This window comes from Otolemur garnettii, unplaced genomic scaffold (assembly GCF_000181295.1).
Source record: "Otolemur garnettii isolate 467f Iridium unplaced genomic scaffold, OtoGar3 scaffold00186, whole genome shotgun sequence".
In the NCBI taxonomy this organism is placed as follows: Eukaryota; Metazoa; Chordata; class Mammalia; order Primates; family Galagidae; genus Otolemur; species Otolemur garnettii.
In genome coordinates this window covers 1549729-1575499 of record NW_003852581.1, presented here as the reverse complement: position 1 = coordinate 1575499, position 25771 = coordinate 1549729, and the positions used below count along the sequence as shown (strand labels likewise).

At 38.4% G+C, this 25771-nt stretch overlaps 1 pseudogene; it reads left to right on the top strand.

Moving 5' to 3' along the window:
* The first annotated feature begins 8505 nt into the window (after window positions 1-8505).
* On the top strand, window positions 8506-9100 carry LOC100949082 (annotated as a pseudogene).
* Window positions 9101-25771: the final 16671 nt, after the last annotated feature.

Genomic DNA, 25771 nt, shown 5'->3' with positions numbered 1-25771 from the left:
AATTTGGATTGCTCTGGTGATCTGTGGAGTTAGAAAACCCCACCCAATAGCAGACCTGGACCAGGGGGCTCAGTCTCTTTCTCCATTTTGCTTCTCTTTCATGCCCAGTCACTGGTGACCCCATAGGGCTGAGGTCCTGCTCCCTCCAATAAGCAGATGTGCCAGGGGTTTGCACCTGTCAAATTCAAAGGAAGGTCAATGCCCCCACAGCCTGGCCACTACCCTCTGCTACCAGCCAGTTGGGGGATCTGAGGCCTGCCTTCCTTGGATACTCAGTAGCCAGTGGCGAGTGTTCCGCTTGTACTCAGTCTAATCCTGAGGGTAACAAGTTAGCAAATGCTTTTCTCCCTTAGCTACCTCACCTTTGCCCCAGCAGCTCTGCAGCACGTGTATCCCTATGGAGTGAGTTCTGGTTTCCTCTGGAAATCTTCATAGTTGGGGAGGTATCTCTCCAAGATTACACCCTGGTGGGATCACTCTATTCTTGCTGGATCTTTGTGGGAAGTGATCCTGCACAGTTCCCAGATGACTGCCATAGCCAGGGAGTTCTGGCTGTAGGAGCAGGTCCGAGAGCACAGGGCACATGGATCTAGCAGTAAGATGCTGCATAGGGTTCTGGCAGTGCCTGGAACCCAGTGACATCAGCATGGAGAGCACTCAGCTCACAAATCTGGCCAGATGGGGGCTGGGCAGAGGCAGGGAGGTCTTGGGAGTAGTGCATGGGAAGCACAGCTCTAGCAGGCTCTGGGGGAGGGGAGATGAGGAGGTGGCGGCACACTTTGTTGGGGGGGCGTGGCTCTTGAACCTCCTTCCACAATCTCTGCATGGGTTAAGCTTCTGGTTCATCAGGCAAGAGGGGATGGGTTTACTGGAAGTTCAGAATGGCAAGTAAAATGTTAGTTCAATTTTTCTGCCTGGCAAGAGAGTGTTTAGAGTCAAAACAGGGTCCCTCTGAGGAAGTAGACCCCACTTCCTACAGCTCTCACCCATGGGGTGAGACAAGTAGTTCTCTATTCCCTGCTTGCCTGTAGAAAAACTACAGGAGCAAACGCAGAGAAAAAGGAAACAAAAACAAAAACACAACTTTCTTGGGGGCAGGGATGAACACTTTTCCTGTAGGATAAATTTTCTGCCTGAAGTCTGCTTTCATGGAGTCGCAGCTAGCCTCTGCAGAGGTGAACTCCAGTTATTACTCTTCTCTCTTGGCTTGGCTCCCAGTCTTCAGCTTAACTGGGTACTTTCTGGACATTATCCTTTCCTCTGTAGGGGAGCTTCTGTTGGAAGCTGGCTCCTGTCAGCTATATTGCCCCTCCCCCCTTAGAAAGGATCTTATGAAGCAGTCAAGGGAAAACAAATACTAGATCCATTTTGTAAAGAAATAAAAATCTAACCTAAGCAAAAAAGACTGACACATTTTCAAATGATTAAAAACTTTACAAAGCAGCATACAATTAGGTGTAAAATTAAATGTTCTAAGTATCATTTAGAGCTTTGAGTGATAGTGAAGTTTTGGGTAATTGAAACATTAAATTATTGATATTCTCAGTGAATAACTATATATTCACTGGTGGTAGGGTAAGATATCTGACTAGAGCAACTTTAACTTAAGCACCTGTTCAGAAGAAAAAAATTGGACAGAAGTGAACTTAGAGAAGTTGAAATTGGGATATTTGACACAAAGAGAATAAATCAAAGTGTCCAACATCCCCCACTGAGACAAACCATGAGAATGAGTAAACAGGAAGGAAGAGAACAGATATAGATATCAGGTATGAAGCAATTAGACTAAACATGCCTAGTAAAGAGAAAAGGAGAGCCCCACTGATCAGGTGAGGCTTTCTATGGGCTTTCTTCAAGCAGGGAACAGAGGACCTTCAATCTCACTCCAGAGGAGAGAACTACACAGTCCCACTTCTCCTGCACCTAGGAATTTCCAGTGCTGAGTCCCCATCTTGCCTAGCACAAGAGTGAACAACTTTCCTCTCTGCCATCTTGAGCCCACAGCCCATCTCCTCACCTCTCTAGTTGACCAAAAGACCCTCCCTTGGCAGAAGCTAGCTTCCCAACACCCAGGAGAGGCAAAGTGCCAGTCTGTCCCTGACAGCCTAGAGGGTCTGCTCCATCCCCAGTCACCCAAAAGGCAAAAGAGCCCCTGACCACAGAAGCAAGGATTTCAAAGGCCACTTTCTCTGTCACCACAACTGGCCAGATCATTAAGTGGCCACAGGAGGAGGGGGAGAAAAGCCCTGCACTCACAGTGTGTCTGGTAGAATCCTTGGGTTTCTCTGTATTGTATGATCTGGTTAGCTGATGGTGCTCCATCCCACACTGTGAGAAAAAAAAAATGTGACTTGGCTTCACTGACTTCAGTGGAGTGGGATCACTCCTGGATCACTCTCTGGTGAAGGGAAACTTTCCTCTGCCCCCTGGAGTAGTTCTGCCCAGGCTCTGTGCCTGGAAGCCCCTGCTCCCCTCCTTAAAACTAGGGAAGAGACAGGCTTAGCCTCAAGTGATTCCATTCTGGGAGGGTCCAGGAAACAGACTGTGGGTCACAGATCCCCTCTCCCAGCTGTGTGATGACTGCATTGTATTCACTTGCAGGCAGGACTGGGTGGGGAAAGGGGGAACACCTTTTTGAACTTGGTAACACAAGGAGCATTCATGCTGGGCCAGGGTATGTTGGAGCAGTCTTCAGATTACCCATTTCCAGCCACCAACAGGGTGCCACAGTGGTTTGAGTCTTTTACATTAGGAACACCAGTAAAAAGCCACATCTCTTTAAAACTGAGTGGAGGGCAGGATGATATCAGGACAAAAATGGTTCCTGCTAACTGGGAGACCCCCTCCAGCCTAGAAGTATCACATGGATGTCTGCTCCCAACACTATCCTACAAAACTTTGACAAAGCAAGGCCTATCCTCAGAGAAGCTCAACCTGCATCTCAAGAGTGAGATTTGTGAGGCTGCGTGGGAAGATAAACAAGTATAAGGTCCACTTAATCTGAACAGTACATAGTGAAGGAGTGGTGAGCTGCATATGTTGGAGCCTCCAGATTTGATTTTACCCCTCCAGTTTTAGTTGCCAGTAGGTCCCTGGGGTTGCTCACTAAAGATCCTAAATTAGATTATCTCTCAATAATTATTTATCAACAACCTAATATTCCTGTTTTAAAAGTATAATAAATATATGAATAAACTGAAAATTCACATAGAGAAGAACCATAACTTTCTCTGTCACCACAACTGGCCAGATTACCCCTGGAAACATGAAAAATCAGAGTAGAAAAATATGTCCAAGAGATTTTAAGAGAAATACAACTGAAATTGCTATCCATAGAGAAATTGTTGAAATGACAGAAAGAGAATTCAGAATATGGAGGACAAATAAAAATGAATGGAACAGAGAAGATAAAAGAAATCCAAACAAAGTCCAAAGTCTGTCTCAAGAATTTAGTCAAATTAAAGACAAAGTCATGAAATATATGGCTATAATTGGGAAAGGTATAGCAGAGCTTAAGGAATTGAAAGAAGCATTCAAGGAGATTCAAAACACAGTTGAGAGTCTCAGCAATAGAGTAGAACATGGATAAAAAATAATCTCAGAAGTCAAAGGCAAGACTTTTGAACTAACCCAGTAATTTAAGGAGGCAGAACAAAAAAAAAGAATAAAGACAGAGTTTTATCTGAGAGAGTTATGGAAATGCTCCAAAAGATAAAACATTTGAATTATAGGGATTTCTGAAGGAGACAAAGATGAACCAAAAGGCACAGGAGCTCTATTTTAAGACATCATGGTAGAGAATTTCCCAAACATCACAAGAGAACCAGAAATCTAGATACTAGATAGTTTCAGATCAATTGAAATAAAGCAACTCCTAGACACATGATAATTAACTTGGCCAAAGTCAAAATGAAAGCAAAAGTTCTGCAAGCAGCAAGCCATAAGCAATTTCTTACTAACAAGGAGGAAAAAATCAGGATGACAGGGGACTTCTGAGGTGAAATTTTCAAGCCAGAAGATGGTGGTCATCTGTCCTTAACCTGCTTAAAATAATTTTCAGCCCAGGATTCTGGATGCTGCTAAACTACATTTCACTTTTGACAGAGAAATTAAATATCCTGACATGCAAACACTGAGGAAATTTGCCACAACAGGGTCAGCTCTGCAGGAAATACCCTACCCATTCTTCACACTGGCCTGCACAATGGATCACTGGCAAATTAAACACATAAATAAATAAATTAAAGGCAAAATCTCACTGCCAAAATGACACAAGGGATAAAAGTAATCAACAGATCTCTACAAAAAAAAAAAAAATAAAAAAAATAAACAGAACTGTAGTTTATCAATTAAACTATCACCTTATTTAACAATTCTCTCAATAAATGTGAATGGATTGAATTTCCCACTGAAGAGGCACATGCTGGCTAAATGGATAAGAAAACACAAGCCAGATACATGTTGTCTTTGGGAAATACATATAACCTCTAAGAATAAAACAAGGTTCAGGGTAGGGGGACAGAAAACAGTATTTCAGGCAAATGGAAATCAGGGGAAAAAAAGAGGAGGGTTTGAAATCTTATTTGCAGAAACAATTGTATTTAACCCAACAAAAATGAGGAAAGACAAAATAGACATTGTATACTGGTCATGGGAAAAATAAAACAAGAAGAAATTTCAATCCTAACATCTATGTACCAAACTTAAATGCCCCTAGATACAGAAAACAAACCTTAACAAATCTACAAAATATGATATACTGAAATTCCATAATAGCTGGGCATTTCAGTACCCCTTTTACTGATGGGTGGTACCAATGAAAATATATGTACAAATAGTCCAAGCATAAAATAAACAAAGAGCAGTAGACTTAAATATGGCCTTAAAATAAATAGGCTTAACAATCATATACAAAAAATTTTATCCTAATGAAACTGAGTGTACATTCTACTCATCAACCCACAAATCATATTCCAAAATTGATCATGTCTTAGGGAAAAAATAAAATCTCAACAAATTTAAAAGAATAGAAATTATAACTTGTATCTTCTATGACTAATATGAAAAAAAACAGAACTCAACTCCAATAGAAATCTTCAAATGCACATAAAGTCATAGAAACTAAACAACTTTATGCTGAACACACAGATACCTGGGTCAAGGAGATTTAAAAAAAGGAAATCATTAGATTTCTCAAATAAAATGACAATGAAGACACAAGCTATAGAAACCTATTGGATACTGAAAAAGCAGTCTGAAGAAGGAAGTTTATAGTATTAGATCCCTACCTCCAGAAAACAGAAAGAGTGCAAGTCATCAGCCTAACAGACCATTGTCAGAGTTCTGTGGGGACACTGTTGGGGATCAACAGGGAGGCAATGCTTGGAAAATAACAAGACTTTATATCTACTTAATGTATAAAGTCCAGGTAGTGTGGACAGTCATGCATTGACTCACATGACAAGTGACAGCTTGAAGCAATGCAGCAACCATCTCACCCTTTTATTAAGGAATTGAAAGAAGCCTTATTATTAAGGCTTTAGAAACCTTTTATTTATCTCTAAAGCAAAGCATCCATGCAAAAATGTAAAGGTAACAAAATTCAAAAATAAGATTAAAAGAATCCAAGGCCCCAGGAAGATTGGGAGAAAAGACAAAAGCTGAATAATCAGTAACATAGGGTAGTGAGTTGTTAACAACAGCCAATGAAGGAGTTACAAGGAAACTTTCCCTTTTCCCTTACATTGGTTCACTGAAAAGATCAACTCACAGTTATGGTAGATTAAAAAAAGAAAGGTTTATTTCCAAATACCATGTGCATGGGGAGGAACCACAAGAATGATTTCCCAAAATCTCCATGATGGTCAGTGGCTTTTAAAGATGTTTTTTAGAAGGGCGGGAGAAGAGTGTGGAAAATATACACAGCATTTGGTTGCAAGAGGGAATGTGTGTTGATGGGTGGAAATAGATTGATTTGCAGATTAACCCCTCATGCTTCAATCGACCTTAGGGCCCTGTCTATGTGATAAGGAGTCCAGTGGACTCTTTTCTGTCTGTAAATCGGGTTACTTAGTTTTACTCAGGTTTTATAAAGGAGAGGCCAGTGCTTTCTGATCAAAAATGATCTTTTCATTAAAATATGCTTTATACCAAGTAATCATATTTTGGGGTGAAATTTTCTTAGCTCTTTCATCAATAATGACTTTAGAAAGGGGGAAGGGAAAACAAGTTTTATCCCTGTAGGGCAAATAAGCCAGCTTCCATAATCTAACTGCCAATCAGGAATTCAATGGGCTCAGTCCCAACCCCCTGATGATTCTCTGTTCAGGACATTATCCTGTTTGGGCACATCTGTGCTCCTTCCATTTTCAGTGGTCTTGATAAGGAGCCCCAGAGATGGCTGACTTGCATGCTTTACCCTGAATTCAGGTGCCCTGTTGAGAGATCAGCCAGTCTACCTCCTACATTCCATCTCAAGAAGCTAGAAAAATGAAGAGCAAAATAATCTTAAATCTAGGAAAAGAAAAAAATAACAAAAATTACAGCCAAATTAAATAAAATTGAAGACAGAAGAGCCATTTGAGGTCAGTAAAACAAAAAGTTGATTCTTTAAAAAGATTAATAAAAATTGATAAATCTTGCACAGATTAACTAGAAGTAGAAAAGTAAGATTGCCAATAACCTCAATCAGAAAATAAAAAAGGGAAATAACAAGAGATACCATAGAGGTACAAAATATAATCAATGATTATTACAAAATACTCTATGCCCAGATATTTGAAAGTATCAAAGAAATGGATCAATAACTGGAATAACACCACCTTCCTAAACTAAACCAGAAAGGATTAGATATTTTGAATAGACCAAAATCAAGCGCCAAAATTGAAACAATCATTTAAAATCTTCTAGAAGAGAAAAGTCCTGGACCAGATTGTTTTCCACAAGAATTGTACCAAACCTGTGAAGAAAAACTAGTACCTGTATTGCAGAACCTATTCCAAAATATGAAGAAAGAAGGAATCCTCCTCAACACATTCTACAAAACCAATATAATCCTGATACTGAAACCAGAAAAGATCGAACAAACAAGTAAAAGTACAAACTGATGTCATTGATGAAAAGCTATACAAAAATATTCAGTAAGATCCTAACCAACAGAATACAGCTACACATTAAAAAGTTGTACATCATGATCACGTGGGCTTTATCCTGGTGATGCAAGGATGGTTCAACACACATAAATCCAGAAATTTAATTCACCACATAAATAGAAACAAAAGCAAACTCAATATGATCCTCTCAACACATGGAGAAAAAGCATTTGACAAAATTCAGCATCATTTTCTGACTAGAACACCTAAAAAAATAGGGATAGATGGGACATTTCATAAATTGATAGAGCCCATCTATATCAAATTTATAGACAATATCATTTTGATTGGAGCAAAACTGAAATTATTTCCATCTAGAACTTGAAACAGACAAGGATATCTATTTTCTTTTTTTATTATTAATTAAATCATAGTTGTGTACACTAATGCAGTCATGGGGTACAGTGTGCTGGTTTTATATGCAATTTGAAATACTTCCATCAAACTGGTTAACATAGCCTTCATACACTTGATAACCTTCTCTTGCTTTATTGTATTTCCTAGGCCATCCAGCATTGTGTTGAATAGCAGTGATGATAGCAGTGATAATACTGCTATTCAACACAATGCTGGATGGCCTAGAAAATGCAATAAAGCAAGAGAAGGTTATTAAATGCATACAGATGGGACATTAAAGGTCAAACTCTCACTCTTCATGGACAATATGATTTCATACTTGGAAAACACCAGGGACTCAACCACAAGGATCCTTGAAATGATCAAGAAATTCAGAACCATCTCAGATTATAAAATCAATGTCCTACATCAGTACCCCTTATATATAACAATAACAGTCAAACTGAGAATAAAATCAAAGACATAATATCCTTCACACTAGCTTCAAAATAATGAAATACTTTGAGTATATCTATCAAAATGTGTGAAGTATCTCTAAATAGAGAGCTATAAAACCCTGAGAAAAGGAATGGCGGAAGATGTTAACAAATGGAAAGACATACCATATTCATGGTTGGGAAGAATCAACATTGCTAAAATGTCCATATTACCGAAAGCTATCTACAGATTTAAGGCAATCCCCATCAAAGGGCCAACATCACACTTTGAAGAACTTGAAAAAACAGTACCTGGATCTATATGGAACTAGAAAAAATGCTGAATATCCAATGCAATTTTAAGAACTAAAAAAATATATATCAGGCATCATATTGTCAGATTTCTAGTTATAATACAAGTCTACAGCGATCAAAACAGCATAGTAGAGATCAAGTCACATGTCAGCCAAAGCTAGCTGTATTCAGAAGAGTTGAACAAATGTTTCAGTGAACCCTGGGCTTAGCTGAGAAAAATCAGAGGTGTCAACAGCTCCTGAGAGAAGGAGAGCATAAGGCCCAAGATGGAAAATCATAAACCAGATGATACTAAGAAAAACTAAACACATTTCATTATCATAACCAGAAAAAATAACCAGCTTCCAGAAACAGAAAGGAATTTACTTGAACATGGATCAGTATATATTGGGCTTAATGCTGCTCTCTATGGCCTAATAGCAAACAGTCTTTTTCAACACATGGTGAATGCAACAAAAGCTCATATTGCCACTGGCTTACCAATGGCAGTGCTTCCATTTCTGACAACAGATGTAGCTTACAGAAGTTTTGTCACTTCACCTTTGACTACAGGTTAACTGAACTGTGAAACCTGTACTGTAACACTGAGTGGACTGACTGGTCTTGTTTTTGGTGGTCTGTATCCTGTTTTCTTGGCTACGCCAGTGAATGCTGGCCTAGAAGCCAGGTATCAGTCACCTCTGCTACCAAAAAAAGGAAACATCTTAACATACTGGATTAGAATTTCTAAGGCTGTCTTTAGAAAGATGTTATTTTCCATTTTTCTGCAGACTGTGTTTACAGCATACCTTGAATCTAGACAATAAAAAACTACTTATAAAGTCCCTTCAATTACCTAAACCTGACCTAGAAATTCATTGAGGACACACTGTAAGCAAATGTGCACACACAAAAAAATAAAATGGCAAAAATAAGCTGTAAAAAGAAAAAAAAAAAAAACCAGCATTGTACTGGCACAAAAATAGAGATGTAGATATATGGAATAAAATAGGGAACCCAGAGGTGAACACAGTGATACATCCCCATCTGATATCTGATAAATAAAACAAAAGCATACACTGAGGAAAAGAATCCTTATTTAATGCATGGTGCTATGAGAAGTTGCTAGTCACTTGTAAAAGACTGAAACTTGACCCTCACCTCTCAATACTAGAAAAAAATTACTCTTGCTGAATAAAAGATTGAAACTTAAGACACAAAACAATAAAAATCCTAGAAGAAAGTGTGGGAACAACTCTTGACAGCATCAGCTTAGGAATAGAATGCACTAATAACACCCCAGTTGTAGCAACACAAAAAATAAATAGGACATGATCAAGCTTTAAAGCTTCTTCACAGCTAACAGTACAACAACTAAAGAAAACACACAAATTTCTAAATGGGAAAAGATATTTTCATGCTATGAATCTGACAAAAGACTAACAGAATCTATAGAAAACTCAAAGTTATCCACAAGAAAAGAGAAAATAACACCATTTGTAACTGGGCAAGAGACTTGAACAGAAAATACTCTGAATAAGACAGATGAATGGCCACGAAACACATGAAAAAAAGTTCACCATCTCTAATCATCAGAGAAATGCAAATCAAAACCACTCTGAGATATCACCTAAGTCCAGTGAGAATAGCTCACCTCACAAAGTCCCAAAGTTGCACATGCTGGTGTTGATGTGGAGAGAAGAGAATGCTTTTACACTGCTGGTGGGACTGCAAGCTAATACAACCTTTTTGGAAGGAAGTATGGAGAACCCTTGAAGAACTCAAATTAGACCTCTCATTTGATCCTGCATTCTCTTTACTAGGCATCTATCCAGAAAGGAAAAAAAGTATTTTACCATAAAGACATTTGCACTAGAATAATTGAAGCTCAACTCATAATTTCTAAGACATGGAATCAACCCCAGTGTTCATTAACCTAGGAATGGATCAAGAAGCTGTAGTATATGTATACCATGAAATACTTTTCAGCCATAAAAAAATGGAAACTTTTTATCTTTTGTATTTACCTGGATAGAGTTGAAGCACATTCTCCTTAGTAAAGTATCACAAGAATGGAAAAGTAAATGTCTAATGTACTCAGTACTAATATATAACCTGTACAGGAATAAGTACACACCCGTGGGGAGAAAAACACAATAAAATTTAAATATAGGGATGAGGGAAGAGGGAGAAGGGTTGGTATTCTCTTAACTAATATAACTAATATGTACAATGTAAGGGTATACAGCACACCCCCTGGATGATGGGCTCAACTACAACTCAAAATTTCCTAAGAAACACAAACACTGTAACCTAATCACATGTATGCTCATATTAATCTGAAATTTAAAGACAAAATTCTTGACACAAATCAAAAAGAATGCACAATATATCATAACCTATGGGACACAGTAAAAGAATTTAAACAAAGAAAGTTGACTGCAATAACTGCTTACATCAACAAAGTAGAAAAGCATCAAATAAATAATCTAATATACATTTCAAAGAACTAGAAACACAAGAGTAAACAAAACCCCCAAATTAGCAGAATAAATAATAAATATAGTAGAAATAAATGAAATTAAAATAAAAACCAAAAGATAAAAAAAGACTATTGAAAAGATAAGAAATAACAAGCCTAGAGCCAGAACAACTGAGAAAAAAGAAAGACAAAAATAAGTAAAATAAAATATATAAAAGGAGACATGCACAACCAGTACTACACAAATACAAAGTATTATTATAAACTATTATAAGCAATTGTAGGCAACTAAATTGAAAAACCTAGAAGAAATGAATAAAATGCTAGACATGCCCAACCCACATAGACTGAAACATAATGAAATCCAAACTCTAAGCAAACCAATAACAAAAATATAGAAGCATTAACAAAAAGCCTCCCAGGAAAGAAAATCCCAGGCCCCAATGACTTCACTGCTAAATTATTACAAACCTTCAAAAAAAAAAAAAAACCCACTAATAGCAATCCTAGTTAAACTATTTCAAAAAATAGACAACTAAGAAGTACTCCCAAACTCATTCTACCTGGATTGATAAGAAAACCAAATAAAGATACAGCAAAAAAGAAAACTATAGGACAATACTTGTGATTAACATAGATGCAAAAATCCTCACAAAAAAATGCTCAAAAAATTCAGCAACACATTAAAAAGATTCTTCATCATAATGAAGTAAGATCCACCCCAGAAATGCAAAGATTGTTCAACGTAGCTAATCAATCAATATGATACATCATGTTAGTATATGGAAGGAAAAAAACCATATGATCATTTCCATTGATGCTGGGAAAGTGTTTTAGAAAATTGAATAGTTCTTCATGATAAAAGTTATCAAAACTGGGTAGAGAAAGAATGTATTTCAACACGATAAAAACCATATATGACAGACTAAAAGCTAACATCATAGTGAATGAGGAAAAATTGAAAATCTTTACTTTAAGATTTGGAATATGACAAGGATGTTTACTTTCAGCAACATTATTTAACATAGTACTAGAAGTTCTAGATGGAGCAATCAGAAAAGAGAAAGAAAGAAAATGTATTCCAATTAGAAGTCAAATTATGCTTTTTTGTAGATGATACGATCATATAACTAGAGCAACATACAAAATCAAAACAAAGAAGCTTTTAGGATTGATAAATTCCATGAAGTTGCAGAATACAAATCAACACAAAAATCAGTAGCATTTTTATATTCTAAAAGTCAACCACCTGAAAAGAAACCAGGACTATCCATATGACAAGGAACTGATAACTAGGATATATGAAAAGCTCCAACAACTCAATAGAAAAATTATTAAATAACCAATTAAAATGTGCAAAAAATCTGAATAGACATTTCTCAGAAGAATTTATACAAATGGCCATAGGTGTATGGAAAAATGCTGAACATCTTTAGCTCATCTGAGAAATTCAAATTAAATCTACAATGAGATATCATCTTACCCCAGTTAAAAAGCTTTTTTTTAATTTATTTTTTATTAGATCATAATTGTGTACATTAATTCTATCATAGGATACAGTGTGTTGCTTCCATATGCAGTTTGGAAAACTCTCATCCAATTGGCTAACATAGCCATCATGTCTTTCTCATAATTGTTGTGTTAAGACATTTATATTCAACCTTTAGACAAATTCACATATACCCTAATAGGATAAATTATAGGCGTGGTCCCCACAATATCATTCTCTTCACCCATCCTCCCCCTCCCCTCCCCCTCCCCTTTCCCCATAGTCTAGGGCTCCATTAGGATTGTAGCTTTCCTAAGATACCTAACAATTAGTTTCATAATAGTGTTGAATACATTGGATACTTTTTCTTCCATTCTTGAGATACTTTGCTAAGGAGGACATTTTCCAGCTCCATCCATGTAAACATGAAGGAGGCAAGGTCTCCATCTTTCTTTGTGGCTGTACAATTTCTAGAAGAAGTAGAGAAAGGGAAATCCTCCTGCACTGTTCGTGGAAATGTAATTGAGTGAAACCACTATGGAGAACAGTATGTATGGAGGTTCATCAAAAACTAAAAATAATACTAATACTACTAAAAGTACTACCACCATATGATCCAGCAATCCCACTGAGAAGTATATATCCAAAAGAAAAAAAAAATTCATTGTATTTAAAAGATATCTGCACTCCCATGTTTATTGTATCATACTACTCACAGTGGCCAATATTTGTAATTGACCTAAGTTTCCATTAATGGATGAGTGAATAAATCATGGTACATATACACAATGGAATATTATACAGCTACAAAACAATTAAATCCTGCCATTTGGCCATTTGTAACAAGATGGTTGGAACTGGAGAACATTATGTTAAGTGAAATAAGCCATTCACATAAAGGCTAATTTCTTACGTCCTTGCTTATATGTTGGAGCTAAATATTAAAAAAAAAAAAATTGATCTCCTGGAGATAGAGAGTAGCATGATAGCTACCAGAGGTCAGTAGTTTGTGGGGGAAATGAAGTGGGGATGGTTAATTGGTGTACAAATATGGTTAGATAGAATGAATAACATTTGATAGCACAACAAAAATGACTATATTCAACAATAAGTTAAAATTGTTTGTTTGTTTGTTTGTTTTTGAGACAGAGCCTTATTATGTTGCCCCCAGTAGAGTGCTGTGGCATCACAGCTCACAGCAACCTCAAAATCTTGGGCTTAAGTGATTCTCTTGCTTCAGCCTCCCAAGTAGCTGGGAATACAGGCACACACCACAATGCCCAGATTTTTTTGGTTGCAGTTATCATTGTTTAGCAGTCACGGGCCAGGTTCAAACCCACCAGCTTTGGTGTATGTGGCAGGCACTCTACTCACGGAGCTACAGGTGTCAAGCCTAAAATATACTTTAAAATAACTAAAAGAATGGAATCAAAATGTTCCTAGCACAAAGAAATGATAAATACCTGAGGCGATGGACACTCCAGTTATCCTGATCTAATTGACTCACATAGCATGCCTGTATCAAAAATCACAAGTACTCTATAAATATATACTTCTAATATGCGCCCATAATAATTAAAAATAAAATAATCTTAAAGTCTACATATTGTATTATTTTATTTATATGGTATTCTTAAAAAGATAAAACTATAGAAATCCAAACAAATAATTAATTGTCAGGGATTAGGAGTCAGGGGAGAGTGTGAATATGAAGAAATAACACAATTAAATTCTTTTAGGAGTGATGAAAAAGTTATGTGTTCTGGTTTTGATGGTTACAAAAATATATATTTTTGCTAAAATTCATAGACCTGTACACCAAAAGAAAAAGTCAGTTTTACTGCAAGATAATAAAAAAAAATAAGCAGGCAAACAACATGCTACTCATATAGCCTTGATTTTTTTCCTGAATATGCTCAAAAAAATACCCAATCCTAGACAATCTTAAACTAACTGATAATTTTTTTCCAGTAGAACTACAAACTAGATTGAATTCAAGATGGCTGACCAGAGACATTAGCTGCCAGACCACCTCATAAAGAAGGAAAATTTTAAATAGAAAAGAAAAACAAATTAACAAATAAACATCATAGAGCAGTTGTAACTCTGTGGGAAAAGTGACAGGACCTATAAAAGGTTCCACAGGAATAAATTACTGAGCAGAACAAGAAAGAGCAAGATATGGACTGAAGACAACCCCAGAGAGACTGATAGCACAACAGGAAGGATAGGTGGAACAGTTTGATTCTCTCTTTCTGACATCTCTGACAGCAGAAGGGCTCCCAAGCCAGTGGAGTGACTTTCTACCCACATAAGCACTAAGGCTTCTGCCTTCAGAGAGTTGGGAACTGCTAGTATACAGGGCATAAAGCTCCCAACCCCCCTAGAGCACTTCCTAACCCACATACCCATATGTATGCTGAGATGGCAGGTACCATATTGCTTCTCCACTCACCCTGTGCCTTCATATTCCCCAGGGGACTTCTATTCCTCAGGTTACACCCTGTTCATTTCCACATGGTTACTTCCCAACTCCAGCACAAACTGTATATCTTATTTGAGATAACATCTTCAGTACTTCTGGACATTATACAGTGTTTGGTACGTTTTATTAAATAATTAATCATGTGTATCACTTCTATAAAGGCAAAATTTAGATTTCAGCACATGATTAGAATTGCTACCTAGAATTTAGTGCTTTTCCAGTTATAAAGATGGGTTGTTAAAATAAATCTAGTTGAATGGAAACCTGTGTTTATGGGCAGAAGGAAGACCCAGATATATTTCTCTCAGTTATCAGTGTTTATGACCTTTAAGTTAACACCGAGCTGTTCTGCTTTGATCTCTTCCTGAAAGCAAAATGATGATAAATAACATGATTACTAGTGGTTCTCCTGAAAAGGCTGTGTCTTCAGTGGCTTCTAATAAGTAGAAACTTGTGGTTCTAAAGCTACAATAATCTCATTGTCTTTTTTCTATAATAGTCCTGGATTCCCTGGGTGTCAATCCTTTATTATTAATTGGAACTTCTGTTTGAGAAAGCACTTCCACCAGACTTGTACTATACATGGTTCCGATTGAGCTGGGCTAAATGTGGTCACTTAACAAATCTCATAAAAAGCCTATATTATAAACATGTCAGTTCTGACTATTAGGCATATAAGTGGTTCTTAGTGGAGAGGAGGGAAGTTGTTAAGACTGAGGAGAACTGACATTATTCAAAGGCAGTAGCCCCCAACATTTTTGGAACCTAGTACTGATTTCATGGAAGGCAAGATTGCCACAGAATGGTGAGGAGGGTGATTTCAGGATAATTCAAGCACATTAAATTTATTGTGCCCTTTATTTCTATTATTATAGTACTGTAATACAGTAGAATCTCCATAGTTGATCACCATTGACCACCTCTTTAAGTTGACTTAATTTTCATAGACCTGACATGCACCACATGTACATATCAATATGGTAGGCCTAGTTCCTTAAGATGGCAATTTCAGTATATTGACCAGTTTGTTATAGTCCCTTGGGTCATCAACTTACAGAGGTTTTACTATATACAATGAAATAATTATACAACTCACCATAAATGTAGAATCAATGAGAACCTTAAGCTTGATTTCCTGCAACTATATGGTCCAATCGACATGGGGGTGTGGAAACAGTGACAAATGAAGTTTCACTTGCTCATCTGCTGCTCACCTCCTGCTGTGCCACCAAATTCCTAACAGTCCATAGACTAGTACTTGTTCACAGCCTATGGTTTGGGAACCACAAGTATAAAGTAGAGCCTAGGGAAAGAATCAGGGAAAAATGACTAGCTTCCTTTAATGAATAACACAATCCAAATCATGAAATTTCAAGTATGTGAGGAACTAAATTTCAATCCATATAATCATCCATTTGTTCAGCCAACAAATATATATTGTGTGACTACTCTGTTCCATACACTGTTCCACATGATAGAGATAATGTAGTAACCCAGAAAGCGAAAATTTTTCATCTCATGGAAAGTATAAATTTAATGGGAAGATAAAGAAATGTAAATAAAATAAATAAGATAGTTTCAGATTTTCAAAAGTAATATCAAAGAAAGAAAATAGTAATGTGATAGTGACTTGAGGACAAGGATGGGGTGGGGATGAGGAGGTTATTTTACATAAGAACGTCAAGGGGACATTTGAACTGAGACTTAAATGATGAGAAGGAGTCAGGCATGAGAATATCTAGGTTGAAGAAAGGGCAAGTGTAAAATCCCTGAGATGAGAAAAAGTTTGACCAGTGTGGCTAATGTATTATAGAAGTACACAGGAAGGAGACAAATCATTTAAGGTTTTGGTAACCATAGTAAGTAGTTGGATTTTATTGTGAGTATAATGGGAAGCCATTGGATAGTTTAAAGTGGAAAGAGAATAATTTGATTTACATTTTTAAAATTTTCCTTAGATATTATATAGAGTGCAGGTTTTAGGGAGATAACGAGTGGGGCAGAGAAGCCAGTTAAAGAGATACTGCACTAATCCAGAAAAAAAAAGAGAGAGAGAGAGATTTAAGTTTTGAACCAGTTTAGTGGAAGTGGACATAAAGGGATGTTAATTCATTCAGAATACATTTTTGTATATGTTGCTGATAAGACTGGATGATGGATTGTATGATGACTATGAAGAAAAGAGGATTAAAGAGTGAAGTTTGTACCTAGAACAACAGCATTGAAGATGGAAGCATTTACAGTGATGGAGAAATGCAAGTTCTTTTATTGAGGTGTGTTAGAATAAGCTGTTCTGAATGTTTTTTGTTTTTGTTTTTTGTTTTGGTCAGAGCTGGGTTTGAACCTACCACCTCTGGCATATGGGTCCAGCACCCTACTCCTTAAGCCACAGGCACCACGTAGCTGTTCTGAATGTTTTTAATTTGAGGTGCCTCTTAGCCATGTAAGTAGGCCTGCCAAGATGATAGTTGAAAACATAAGACTGGAAATCAGAAGACAGGTCGGGACTATAGATATAAATTTAGGAGTCATCAATATAGAAATTTTAGATGAAAATAGGATTTAGTATAAGGGATCAGAGAGTGACAGTCTACAAAAAAAAATTGGTCTCAATGTCAAGGAGTTGTCACAAAGGCAGATCAAGTCATTTCATCCATATTGATACAGTAATAGAAAAAATCCATGTCCAGTTGGTGGGAGGAGCAGGGGAGGGGTCAATTTTATTGCCAGTGTAATAGAAAACCCTTGGAGTATTTTAAGCAAGGGATTAATATATGATTTACATTTTAAAAATATCTTAGAGGAATTATGTGCTTAATGGATAATAAGATGACAAGAAAAAAAGCAGTATGTGCTAGGAATAATTCTATAGTGGCCCCCTAAGATTGTTGGACTCTGGTGTTGACACGCCTTCTCTCAATTATTTTGACACTAAAATCTAGGTAATGTTGTAAAGGGTATTTTCTTTAGCTGTTGTCCCCTTAGCTGTACAGAAGCTATTCAGTTTAAATAAGTACCATTTGTTTATTTTTGTTGTTGTTGGAATTGCCACTGGAGTCTTCTTCATATAGTCTTTTCCCAGGCTCATAGCTTTAAGTATTTTCCCCACACTTTCTTCTAGGACATATTGATTCCTACCTTAGATCAGTTCTCAACCTGTGGGTCATGGCATAAGGAGATTGAGAACCACTGCCTTAGATTTAGATGTTTTATCCACCTTGAATCAATTTTTGTGAGTGGAGAAAGATGCAGTTCCAGTTTCAGTCTTTTACACGTGGTTATCCAGCACCACTTATTAAATTCTTTCCCCAGTCAATGTTCATCACAGATCAAGTGGCTATAGAATTTTAATTTCATATCATGGTTTTCTATTTGATTCCAGATGTCTATGTCTCTATTTTTGTGCCAATGCCATGCTGTTTTGATAACTATGGCCTTGTAGTTCAGCCAAAAATCTGGTAGACTCATGCTACTGGTACTGTTGTTTTGTTTTTTGATTTTGGTTTATGGGTTTTTTTGTTTTGTTTTGTTTTGTTTTGTTGTTTGTTTGTTTGAGAAAGAGTCTCACTATGTTGCCCTGGATAGGGCAGTGGCATCACAGCTCACAGCAACCTCATACACTTGGACTTACATGATTCTTTTGCATCAGCCTCCCAAGGAGCTGGGACTACAGGCACCCACCACAATGCCCAGCTATTTTTTTGTTGTAGTTTTCATTGTTGTTTGGCAGGTCCGAGCTGGATTCAAACCCTCCAGCTTCATTGCATGTGGCTGGCCCCCAATTACTGAGCTACAGACACTGATCCCCCCGACCTTTTTTTCATTACTAAGAATCACCTTAACTATATGAGTATTTTCTGGTTCCATACAAAATGAAGAATTATTTTTTTCTGAATCTTGAAAGTATGATGTTGGTATTTTAATGGAAATTGCATTGAATCTGTAAATTGCTTTGGGAAGTATAGACATTTTCAGAATGTTTATTCTTCCCAGCCATGAGCATGGTATGTATGTTCTTCCATTTGTTAATATCTTCTGCTGTTTATTTTCTTAAGATTTTGTAGTTTTCTTTATAGAGATCCTATAGCTGTTTGTTTGGTATGTTCTCAGGTATTTTATATTATGAATCAGACAAAAGCTTGATAACTAGAATAAACAGTGAACTCAAATTAAGTAACAAAAAAGCCAACAATCCCTTATATCAATAGGCAAGTGAGATGAATAAAACCTTCTCTAATAAAAGAATACAGATGAATAGCTAACCAGCGTATGAAAAAATGTTCATTGGCCCTAATTAACAGAGAAATGGAAATCAAAACCACCCTGAGATATTACCCAACCCCACAAAGACTCAAAGCTGCTGCAGATGCTGGCATGGTGTTGAGATAAGGGAACACTTTAACACTTCTGGTGCGACTGAAAACTAATAAAACCCTTTTGGAAGGAAGTATGAGGATTCTTCAACTAGACCTAACATTTGATCCTGCAATCCTTTTACTGAACATCTACCCAGAAGAAAATAATCATTTTATCATAGGGACATTTGCACCAGACTGTTTGTTGCAGCTCAATTTACAATTACCAAATTTTGGAAACAACCTAAATGCCCACCAAACCAGGAATGGTATATGTATACCATGGAATACTATACAGCCAATAAAAAGGATGACGACTTTACATCTTTTGTATTAATTTAGGTGGAGTTGAAATAGATTCTTCTTAGTAAAGTATCACAAGAATGGAGAAGCAAGAATCCAATGTAATCAATTCTGATATGAGGACAATTGATGCTAGTACATGGTGAGGGGAGAGGCAATGGGGAGGGGAAAGGGGGACAGGGGGAGTGTGAAGCTATGGTGCATGACACACCTCTTGGAGTCAGGACACTATTGATAGAGGTACTTCACCTAGCAAACTCAAGCAGTGTAACCTACCTCATTGTACCCTCAATGATTCTCCAACAATAAAAAAAGTCAAGAACTAATAAGTTAAAGAATGGGGGGGGAAAGTTACATATATACTATACTATAGTTTATTAAGCATGCAATAGTAATATGTCTAAAACATTTACATGCCTTAATATAAAAATACCTTTTCACTAAAACATGCTGATGATTAAAAAAAGAAAGACATTTTGAGATTTCTTTATAACATTCAATATCCATAATAAGGTAGAAAGTGGAAGGTTCAATATGTGTGTGTAGGGAGGTGTCGAAGCAAAATGAAGACATGAAAGTAAAGAGGGAGGTTGATTTCAAAGTATAAGGTACTTGAAAACAAAGCTAAGAACTTCAGGTTTAATTATACAAAATATGGTGAGATTCTACAACGTTCAAAGAAAAGGCCTATCCAAAGAAAGACAAGGTTTTCAAAAGATTAATTGGGTTCTTGTACAATGGATAGTTGAGGAGAGTGAGGGTGGAGTAGGAAAGAATTTAGAATTCAGGAGTAGACAGACCAATTTATGGTTATTATAAGAATCTATGCAGGATCATCTGAAACCAGGATTCATGGAGATTCAAAACTGGTAATATAGGGTGGTGCCTATGGCTCATAGGAGTAGGGTGCCAGCCCCATAGACTGGAGGTGGCAAGTTCAAACCCAGCCCCAGCCAACAACAACAACAACAAAAAAATGGTAATATAATTTTCCTGGGGGGAGTTCTGGAAAGATGGCCAATTGGTAGCAACCTTTGGCAGAGGTACCTGAACAGAGGAAGAAAAACAGGATAGAATTGGACTCTACGAGGCCAAAGACGGGGAGTTGAGCCAAGAAAGAAGTTTGGCAAGGTGTAACTACAAGGAAGAGCATCCAAGAAAACAAATTACAAGTACATAGTCTATGGAATAGAGGACAGGAGACCCCTCCCCCAAGCAGGAGGCCTGCCTCAGGCTATCTGTGAATAAGCAGGGAACAAAAGACCTCTCATTCTACCTTGCTGGAGAGAGATGCTAAACTCCAAGTCTCTTTCTCCAGGGAGTTCCTACTTATGAACCTAGACACCACCCCACAAGGCATAAAATTGAACATACATTTTCCCCCACAGGTCCAATCTCTCAGTCCCCCCTTTCCCCCTCACATGGTGGTCTGAAGTTCTGCCCCCTGCAGAGTACAAGCTTTTTTGTCTTGTCCTGAGAGAACTGGGCATAGTGTGGACCACCAACCATCATGGCAGAATCTGTGACTAACAGGGAAGAAAGAGGGTGTGGGAAGAAAGGGACACTTGGCAGGAAAAGCAGGACCCCGATTATTACTATGCACAGTCAATAGTAGTGTTGACCCTTGGTTCAGGCTGTGTCTGGCAGAACAGGGTGCAGAACCCTCAGTTCTGATGGTACCCACAGTGGAAGAGTGGTTGCCCTATGTTAACTGAGTTTGGCAGACAGGGCTGGTCCCCAACCCCTACTGGGCCTGTGAGCAAAGGCTTGATAGGCATGGACTGTAACCTGAGAGCATGGGCATGGTCCTCTGATTCCAACAGAACCCTTGAGCAGTGGCTTACTGGGTGTGAACCAAGTCCTGAGGGCTCGGGTGTGGTCCATTGTCTCCAGCAGGGCTGGTGAGCAGAGGCTTACCAGGTGAGGACTGAGACCTGTGGGAGGCAGGGGGGAGTGTGGTGCACTGATGCTAACAGAGCCTGCAAACAGAGGCTTGCCAGGCAGTGGAATGAGACTGGCAGGTGGGGATGTGGTCCCCTGACTCCAACTGGTCTGGCAAGCAGAAGCTAGCTGCGTGTGGACTGAGACCAGTGGGTGGGGGTGTGGCCCTTGGCTCCAGCTGGGCCTGTGAGCAAAGAAGTGGACAACAGTATGAACTGAGTCTGGCAGATGGGAGTATGGATCCCTGACTCCAATTGTGCTGTTGGAGACCCTTCAATCCCTCTCTGTTTGCGCTGCCTGAGACAATTTGGTTGGAACCCATGTCTGAGGGCGTCTACTCAGGGACATTCCGCGGTTGACCTTCAAAGTTCTGTAGTGGAAAAGAACAGAAAAGTGGGGGCTGGGCACCACAGTTGTTTGTATCTCTTCACAGTCAAGATTTAAACCTAATACTATGGTTTCTTAGGATAGGGTAGAGTTCAACTGACATCAAAACGAAGCTAGCTTGTGCTATCTCACCAAATAGAACCTCAGAGTCTCTGGCTAAAACTCTGAAGCGGCCTTTATCAGGATGTAGGAGATAAGCCACAATATACAAAGCCTAGCACTTGGGTAAGGGGCTGTCTCTACTACCAGGGAATCCCAATTTAATTTCATCCTACCAGTTCTAATAACCAAACAGTAGAAAATGAACATGGTGCAGACCCAAGAGAAGAACTGTGGCAACATGAATAACCAGAGTACATCACCCCCCCACCCAGGAAATGACAAAAGAGATATAACTGAAGATGCCACACATAGACAAATGGCAGCAATGTCAGAAATTGAATTTAGAATATAGATTGCAAATAAGATAAATAGAATGGAAGAAAAGATAGAAATTGAATTCCAGAGAGTAGTTCTAAAGTTGTCTCAAGAAATTAATGAATTTAAAGACCAAATCACCAAAGATATGGACATAATAAGAAAAGAGATAGCAGAGCTCAAGGAAATCAAAAAGTTAGTTGAGGAACTCCAAAATACAGTAGAATCCCTTAGTAATGGAGTTGACCAGGCAGAAGAAAGGATCTCTGTAACTGAAGACAAAGCTTTTGATCATTCCCAAACACTCAAAGAGGCAGAGAAATGGAGAACAAAAACTGATCATTCCCTGAGAGAGCTGTGCAATCACTCTGAAAGATCAAACATTCATCTTATAGGAATTTCTGAAGGTGAAGAAGATAGTCCTAAAGGTACAGAGGCTTTACTCCAAAAGATTTTAGAGGAGAATTTCTAAAGCATTGTAAGAGATACAGAACTTCAGATAGCACAGTTTCAGAACCCCAGCAACATTCAATCCAAATAAAGCATCTCCTAAACACATTGTGACTAACTTTGCCAAAGTTAAGATGAAGAAGAAAATTCTACAAGCAGCCAGATATAAGAAAAGAATCACCTACAAAGGCAGAAATATCAGAATGAATGAAAATCTCTCAGCTGAAACATTTCAAGCCAGAGAAGATGGTCAATGACCTTTGGTCTCCTAAAACAAAACAACTTCCAGCCCAGGATCCTCTATCCAGCTAAACTGAGTTTCATTTGTTATGGAGAAATCAAATACTTTAATAACATAGACACATTGAAGAAATTGGCCATAACTACAGCAGCTCTCCAAGATATTCTCAGATCCGTCCTCCATGATGACCAGCACAATGCTCTACCTCCAAAGTAAAGTAAACTCACCCTAAAATCTTTCAACAAAATCCAACTTCCACAGTGGTGAAAGGACTAAAAATGTCCTATGGACATCTGAAAATCATGACACCCAAAACACAACCAGGCTTATTAATTCTGTCAATTAATGGGTATGGTTTAAATTTTCCTCTAAAGAGGCACAGTCTGGCTGATTGGATACATAAACTCGGATCAGATATTTGCTGTATACAAGAATCTCACATTACATTTATGGATTAAAAATAGAATGGACTTGTATACTACAGGCAAATGGAAACCAGAAAAAATCAGAGGTTGCAATATTAGTAGCAAATACAATTGACTTTAAACCAACAAAGTTAAAGAAAGATAAGGAAGGTCACTACATATTCATCATGGGAAACACGCAACATGAAGAGATTTCAATAATTAACATATATGCAGCCTCTCAGAGTACTCCTTAATTCATAAAGCAGACCCTAATGGATATGAACAACTTGATATCTTCCTGCACTATAATAGTTGGAGATTTTAAGATTCCTTTGACAGTTTTGGATAGATCCTCCAAAAAGAAACTAAAAAATAAATATTACACTTAAACCTGACCCTAGAATAAATGGACTTTACAGACTTCTACAGAACATTTTACCCTAATAAAACTGAGTATACATTCTTCTTATCAGCCCATGAGTCATCCTCCAAAATAGATCATATCCTAGGACATAAGTCTAACTTGAGCAAATGTAAAAGTATAGAAATTATTCCTTATGTCTTCTTGGACCACCATGGAATAAAAATTGAACTCAACAGCAATGGGAATTTTCATACTCAAAGTCATGTAAGCTAAATAATCTTAGGCTGAATGATAGTTGGATAAAAGATGGGATTAAGAAGGAAATCACAAAATTTTTTGAAACAAAATGATAATGAAGACATAAATTATCAAAACGTGTGGGAGCATGGTGCTAGCGGGCCAGCTCGCCGACACCATGCAGTAGTGCCTGCCTGGGTGGCTACCATTACCAGGGCAACCAGGGCGCTTCCTCTATGCTGGCCTGGATCATCTGTCCAGGCCATTTTCAAACCTTTCTACCTCTGGAGCCGGTGGCCAGGGAGAAAGAAAAAGCAAGGAAGGCACGTCCTGAAGGTGATGTGGCTGCTGAAGTAGGGAGTAGTAGCTGGAGCAGCAGGTGGCAAAGAAAAGAAGCATTGATTTTAGGGGTCAGCATATGGAAATTGATGAAGTAGTTGCTTCCTCTGCAGTCAGTTCATATCCAATTCCCTAGCCAGATGATGCTTACATTGAAGATCTCTTACAAGTGGGTGATAACAGGGAAGGGCAAGATGGCTGACAGGTACCAGCCTCCAACAAAAGCTCCCATCGAGAGGGAAGAATAAAGTCCAGAAAATACCCAAAAAAGTTGAAGACTAGGAGCCCAGTCAAGAGAGAAGAGTGCAGGACACCTCTGCTGAGGCAAGTTGCGACTCCTAGAAAGCAGTCTACAGGTACATAATCCATTCCAAAGGAAAAGTGTCCATCCTCTCCCCCAAGAAACTTGTGTTTTTCTCTTTGTTTTCTCTTCATCAGCTCCTGTAAGTTTCCTGCAGGAGAGAGGTTAACTGAGGACCTATTATCTCATCCCATGTGTGAGAGATACAGAAAGTGGGGTCTACTCTCCTAGAGGGACCCTGATAAGACTCCAAACACTCTCTTACCAGGCAGAAAAATCCAACTAAATTTTCACTGCCATTTTAAATTTCCAGTCCACCCTTTCCCCCTTGCCTGCAGAGACAGTGAGAGGATGCCCAAGAACAGTGTCCCCCCAGGTCTGCGGGACAAAGCGCCCTGTCCCAGCCCTGTAGCCGAAGAGTTGTTCGAGCCCCCAGCTGCAGCTGCTGGTGCTCCTCCCTGCAGATGGCTCCCTCGCAGGCTGCCCCCAGGACCGATCCAGTTGCCACGTTCCCCGCGCAGCTGCTGGCACTCTGCACTGGTGCGGGCATCCTCATGGGCCATTCCGAGGAGGGATCAAAGTGCACATCCCAGGCACCCCAGGACCAGTGACCTGAGAACTGTGAGAGGATGGTCAGATGAGAGGGAACCACAATGGAGAGGCGGTACACGGAGGTGAAGAGCAGCAGCCGCAGATGCTAGAACAATAAGGTTCACACCCCTGAAGCTTTGCCACACAGACACCCCGTATCTCTCTGGGCAACCAGAAGAAGCCGGTACCTTCTCTGAGGACAGCCACTGGCGGAATGGTTTTGGGACAATATTCAAATGGTGCAAATTCAGCATGAGGTGGAATCAGTGGACAAACTCTAGTAACCTGAATAACCAGAGTAGATCAACTCCCCCAAGGAAGGATGGGACAGATGCAGTTAAAGATCCCATCAATAAACAGATGGCTGAGATGTAAGAAATTGAGTTCAGAATGTGGATAGCAATTAAGATTAACAGAATGGAGGAAAAGAGGGAATTAGAATTTCAAATTATTCAAAGCTGCCTCAAGAATTCAATGATTTCAAAGATAAAATGACCAAACATTATGACACACTGAGGCAAGAGGTTGCAGCCCTCAAAGATCTGATAAATAGGGTAGAATCCCTTGGTATCAAAATAGAGCAAGCAGAAGAAAGGATCTCTGACAACGAAGACAAAGCTTTTGAAAGCACCCAAGCACTCAAAGGTGAAGAGAAATGGAGTGCAAAAATGGATCACTCTCTCAGAGAACTCTGGGATAATTTGAAGAAAACTAATGTTTGGCTTATAGGAATCCCTGAAGGCGATGAAGTTGCTTCACAAAAC